The 6,589-nt window shown below is 29.0% G+C and overlaps 1 long non-coding RNA gene across 10 annotated transcripts; it reads left to right on the top strand.

The window, feature by feature from the left end:
• The first annotated feature begins 306 nt into the window (after positions 1-306).
• On the top strand, positions 307-4,807 carry LOC105628046 (uncharacterized). 10 transcript variants are annotated; one of them, XR_016322523.1, is made up of 6 exons: positions 307-1,044; positions 1,440-1,530; positions 1,613-1,789; positions 1,975-2,094; positions 4,001-4,078; positions 4,498-4,807. It is a non-coding gene; the product is annotated as an uncharacterized LOC105628046 (long non-coding RNA). The 10 variants fall into 10 exon arrangements; XR_002283652.3 differs by having other exon boundaries at positions 307-1,273; XR_002283653.3 differs by having other exon boundaries at positions 308-1,044; positions 1,440-1,487.
• The last annotated feature ends 1,782 nt before the right edge of the window (positions 4,808-6,589 follow it).

Here is a 6,589-nt window from a genome sequence, read left to right as displayed (position 1 = left end):
CCTTTTTTGCGAATAAATTTTAAGTTATTTATGTGAAGAGAAATTTATAGTAATAATTTATCTTAAAAAAAAAAAAGAAGTGAGAGTGCAAGGGAGAAGCAGAAGACCGCCCTTATTGTATCACCACTCAAAAATAAAAACTAGGGTTTTGGGGAGATGGCGATGTGTAACTGCGGCAACACATTGTGCAGTACTATACAGCGAGGCATCAACCAATCAAATCGAAACACATAATTATCCTAAAAATACCAAAAAAAAAGTTACAAGTCTTTGATTAATCTCCGTCCATATAAAACATATACAATAGCACCTCTCTACCAATTATTATCCATGTTTCAATTCAGTCTCCTCCTCTTCCTTCTTTGCTTCTCTCTCAGGCTTTTATTTATTTAATCTATTTTCAAGAAAATATGGGAATTCCTCTTTTTTTTTTCCTTAATTTTCTTGTTTCAGATTTTATTTTATTTTATTTTATTTACCCTTATCATAGCATATGTATAATTAATTTGATTTTCTTTTAATTTTGTTTTTTGGCCGGAATATTCTTAGATAAATGCAACTTTTGGCAGAATCTAACCGGAGAGAAAAACAAGCAGAGACCCAGAAACCAAAACCTGCGGATTTTGTAACTCTTTCAATTCTTTTTTAATACCCAAGAAACATTTCTCTTTTTTTTTTTTTAATTTTTTTTTGTTTGGTATGAAGATTGAGTTGAAACACAGAGCAGACCAGGTTGGGATTCTTCTCGGGTACCACCTTCACGTAATCAATTGTGATTTTAACCAGTGGTCAGATGCCACGTCAGATTGTTCTCGTGGCCTTGTTGCTATATGGGCAATGAAAAATACAATTTTTATTTTAATTACAACAATAAATATAATATATACTATATTTTTCCATTTGGTTTAGTACTAATCTTTAATCTATCTTGTTTCTTGAATCTCTTATCCCTATATATATAAAGGGGAATAGAGGGGCTTTGTGCATGGATAGATTGCCAGTCGTTGTTTGCAGATGTAGCATCATCAAGATTCACATGCAAATGTACGGTGGTGATGATGCTAAACTAATCTCTCTCTCCTTCTTTCTCAATCTTTTCTGCGTCTCTCTTCTTCTTTGAAAGTGAGAATCTTGATGATGCTGCATCGGCAATAAACGACTATACTCATACATATATTTTATATCTACACCATCATGCACCTCAACATACAAGAAAAAGTTGATTCTTTTCTTTTCCTTTTTGTTTTTCTTTCTTTCTTTCTGTTGCTTTCAGGTGCTTATGGCTGCTATTCAGCCATTACTCAATAAAGTTTCTATGTTTTTTTTTTTTTTTTTTTTTTTCATTTTGTTGCGGATTAATTGTTATGAAAGATTATTCTTTTCTTTTCTGTTTGTTTTTCTTAAAGATATTTTCTTTTTCTTTTTTCTGTTTCTTTCAGGTGATGGTGGAGGTGGAGGTGGTTGTGGGTATTATCAATAGCATTTTTGTGCGTTTTTTTATTTAATTTTGGATTAATTGTTTGTGTCTAGGTATACAACTAATGGATTTAATTTAATGGAACAGCTTTATATTATTATCTTTATGGGTTCTCTTTCTTATTATGATTTGCAGGTGGCGGTATTTAAAGGGTTATTCAAGAACCTTTTATTGGTTTGAGTTGCTGACTCTGCAGATCTATGATTATTCCATTCCTAGGAAACTATCCTGGAATCTAAAAATGGTATCTGTTTACTAGCTTTCTCGTTGCAGATGTGATAGGACTTCAAGAAACCAAGGAGAAGGAGAAAAGTAAGTACTTGGTTTTCATATCATTTATATATATTTTATAAATTTGTTGGACATTTTTGCTATAATGGGTTTTTAGTTATAGATCCATTTATGGATTTCTATATCTCTATAAATAGATCTTCTGGTCTTGACTTTTCTTAAGATAAACATTTCTGGGTCTTTTATTGTTCAATGTCCATATGCAGAAAAGGCCAAGAAAAAGAAAAAAAAAACAATTTATAGAGGGATTTGTGTTGTAATGAAGTTGAAGAAACTCCTTTGGAGCCAGTTTGGAGCTATTTGAACAGAAGCTAAGAATCTATAAGGTAAAGAATATGAGTTAATTTTGTTTGTTCCTATATGAGTGGTTGATGTGATGATATCAGCTAAAATAGCTTAACTGGAGTTTGGGTATCTTCATCCCATAAAAACCCTTTTGTCTTCACCATAAATTACTAAATAGTATTATAATATGGACATTCTTCTAAGTGGGTTTTTGTTTGTCTACTGAAAAATTAATGGAGGAGAAGAAAAAAATTTGAAAAAAACATATGTACATATATATATTCTTTTCAGTGAAATATATGCATATTTCAATCAGAACTTTGATATTAATTTGAAAAAAGAAAAAGAAAGAAATTAAAATTTCACGGTGGGAACATGTCACATTGTCACTGCCATTGTTGTGTTTGGCTTTAGCATTCAATCACCTATCACTCTTACTGGTGGACCTAACTATTTGGTAGCAACTTGGACCCTCTTCATGTACTCTCTCTTTCTCACTCTTTTCCTCTTGCAGACATATCTAGTCCTCCTATTTTTCACCTCTCCCCAACAATAGTACTTTAGAAGAGTTCTTTCTTTTCTTTTTAGGGTGAGGTAAATATATGAATTTGTAATTTTATGACAGTGATAATTCAGTCACTTCAAAATTATAGAAATCTGTGTGCCTCTATCGCTATCCAAGCTTTTCATTCACATTTTCTGTAATCCTGTAAAGGTTATATTCCTTTAATTTCATCCAAAGCTATGGCCTCTCCATGTCTCTAAATATGGCAAAGGTAAATTGAAATTGATCTGTTGATATTGTATTTTTTTTTTTTTTTTCCTTTTTGTTATTCTGTGTTAATAATGCTAAAATAGACTCATTTTGAAATAAAATTAACTGAAAACAAATTAATCTGAATTGAGGTTTTCTTTTGTTGTTTTCAACTAGTTGAGTTCGGCTATATATCTGAATATCCGCTTAATTTGATCAAATTAATATCAATACAAAGCAAAAGCTTTTGGTTCTGTTTTGTTATTACTTCCAAGATTAGTTATACATTTGTAAATCTAGATGCGTGGATTATAATTAATGATTCTATTTCTGTGATTTGATAATATTAGATAACATTTTTGTTCTTGTAAAATCTTTCATACATATCTAGTTGGGGACAAGATTTCATTGGTTTCTTGGAGAATTGCCCTACATCTTTGCCTTATGGACCTTCATATGATTCTGTGTATATATTTTGTCTGTTATCCATGAATAGCCCCACACTAGCTTATGGTATTTGATGAATTTTGCTTTAGTTTTAAGTTTTAAGGATAGGTAATTTTATTTGGTAGATTGTAAGAATAATATGAACAAAATAAATCTTTAGTTTTCATTTGATTGCATTGATTTTATTTTGCTCAGTACATCACATGAAATATTATGAACACACTTTTAGGCTAAAGGATGACTCAGTTTCAAATTATATGTATTTTAGTCATTCCGTTAATTTTTAGCCTTTTTCTGTTAATTAATTGAAAAAATCAGAAATATAATTATTTTACTGAAATACCATTGATTTTTTGGTTGGGATAATATTTTGGTGGAGCCAATTCTCATGATCTCAATGGAAGTCTTTTTTTTTTTTTTTTTTTTTTTTCTTTGATTTGGAAAGAAATTTTAGTGTGAAATGGTCTAGATCTTATGCTTTTACTTGTGGAGAAGATATTTGGAGCTCATAAGTGGATGTTTGATTGATGAGAATCTGAAGGTATGGGCATTGGTTTCAGGGTAAAAAATAGAAAAATAGGTTAATAGAGAATAGTTGATTTCATGAGTGGCAGAAAAATGAAAATCTAACAGAAGAACTATTTAGTTAATTTTTGAAAATAGGAATATTAAGTGATACATTTCAATATAATACATGAACTATTCTTTTTCTCACTACAATTGTGTTTATTCTTTAACTTTGACAGCTTCCATTCTAACAAGTTAGAGCCGTAGACACAATTCTTGCAATTGGCTTCATGAATGGTTTTCTCTTTGAAATCCCTGTAAGATGTCATTTTTTTCCTTACATGTTAAAGTTCTTTTTGTACATCTTCTTATTGCTTTTTTGCTTGTTATAGCAAAATTTTTCCATTAAGTAGGCATCATCATGATTTACTAATTTGATTTTATTTATGCTTTTTTGATACCAACATCGATTGTTATTTATAGTGATTATGAGTTAATTTTGGTTTTCACAATAACCTTTCATTCTATATTTATTGTGCGGACTTAATCTTGGTACATAGAAATGCTCGAATTATATATTTAAGATTTGTTCATTTTCCTTCAAGTAATAAATTGTTTTAGTTGTTGTGGTCTTTTAAGTAAGAAGATTAACTATATATACACACGCGCATGATTCTTGAATAAATTAATTAAGGTTGCTAATAACTATATAGTTTTCTCCAATCTCTTGTAGCAGGAATACGAAGGGTCAAAGATTATTTCAGCCACGGTGGAATTGATAGTAAGTTTATGTAGAATTATTTGAAATGGAAAAAGAAAACGTTTTATATATATATATATATATATATAGTTTCAGGAGTGAAGAAATCTAATTGGCAGATCTTAGGGTTCAAATTGCCTGTCAATGATTCATGAAGAGAGTTTGTTATAACATCGGTCGCAAATTAGCGTTTTTTTTGTAGTGTTAATTGTAAAGTCATACAATATCCTTTCAAAATTGTAGTGGAATGGAAAAGAAATAGAATTTTCACAATCCTTAACTTATAGATTTTTCGCAATCTTTAAACTTAGAAGTTTTTGAAAGTAAGGATGAATGACAAAGACTATGTGAATTTGATCATTTGGGTGTTGTGTGGCCAACTAACTGCCAAATAAGCAACCAACTAGCGCACTGTGGATAAGAAAAAATAAATTTGAATAATTGCTAAAATTAAAAGTATTAAGTAAATTTGAATTTTTTTTTTTTAATGATTTAATGAATTATACATGGGTTCCATGTGGGAATGTTTGTGTTATGTCTCTTGGATCTGTTATAAGTATGCCCAGATAATACATGGCAAGAAGTCAAAGTTATGTCAATGTGACACGCAGCAAAATTATCCCTGGTGCATATGAAGCTTTCAAATGGTTGATCTTGAAAATGACAATAAATTAATTTAACTCCTGAAATAATATTTAAATAATTTCAATGTAATGGAAAATGCATATTTCTTAAATTAAATCTCAAATATGTAGTACATTAAGTTAATTCCACTTTGGTAAAATATATACAAAATCTAAGAATGCTGAGAGTATGTTTTCTTATTCTAAATTTAATAATAAGTATTGAATAATAATAAATATATACAAGAAATTATTTATTATCGCTGCTGAGATTTTAATTTGTTGGATTTTTTTTAGAAGAAAATTGTTGGATTTTTTTGGTTAACAAGCATAATAAAACATCTTCTCATCAATTATTAACTATTTTGAATTTTCTTATCTTATTATGATTTATTATTTTTAAATTAAAATACAATTTTAAAATTGTCTGATAGAAAATTTTTAATTATAGTTTATATAAGCTAAGCTGAAAATTCTTTTGAAAATAGTTATTGACAAAAAAAAAAAAATTAAAAAGAAAAAATTGACGATTGAAAGCAACTGGTTATAGAAAAGAATCCAACAGATCCATACAATCTTTGGTGCAAAAAAGGTCCTAAAAAAGCAAAGGTGGTCCTAAATGTCATTTCCGGTGGTCCTATATGGTGCCTTACTAAAGGGCATTCACGTGGCATACATGCAACTCTAGGACCCATCTTGGATCCCATGCATTACACACAATCTCATTAAATCACTTTGTCCCAATAAAAATAGGTCACTATTTTTACTAAGAAGCAAAAAGCTCCTCCTGACATTTTACTCATCAATTATAGAATTTGTAATTAAAGAAAATAAATATCTATGCACTTTCTCTCTTTCTTTGAAATATAAGAAATAATATATGATTTGTTGCCTTCACTTCAATGTTTATCAAATTCTCTCTCTCTTACTATAAAAAAAAATATTTGTGTTTTATTTTATTAATAATAAATAATTAATAGTTGAATACTGTTAGGACCTAAATGTAAATGTGATAGATTTAATTGTAATTGATAGATAAACATTTGCATTTGATTGTAATTGTGCAACAATTTATTATTTTGCTCGTTCAGCTGATGTGGCAATCTGAGGTCTATGTGGCTAGCAGGGAAGAAAGTAATTCTTAGGTAGATTATATGACGTATAGGATATGTTCATCAAAATTAGTTGTTTCAGTAATATTACATGAGTTACCTTTTTATAAAATGTTATTTAAAAAGTTATTAACTCATATAACATTTAGCTCTCTAACATTTCATGAAAAGTTATTCAAATAACTCACAGTTAAACCTTACTAAAACAACTAATTTTGCCTAACAGACCCTAATTCTCATACTTCTGAATTTATTTTCTCTTTTATCTTATTTTATCTTCTTAGCCCTGTTTTCTTTTTTAGATTCTCCATATCAAATATTTTTGTTAGAATT

Source organism: Jatropha curcas, chromosome 1 (genome assembly GCF_041381405.1).
Source record: "Jatropha curcas cultivar XTBG-Jc1 chromosome 1, XTBG_Jcur_1.0, whole genome shotgun sequence".
In the NCBI taxonomy this organism is placed as follows: Eukaryota; Viridiplantae; Streptophyta; class Magnoliopsida; order Malpighiales; family Euphorbiaceae; genus Jatropha; species Jatropha curcas.
Note: the sequence above shows the minus strand (reverse complement) of the source record. Positions and strands in the feature narration are given on the sequence as shown.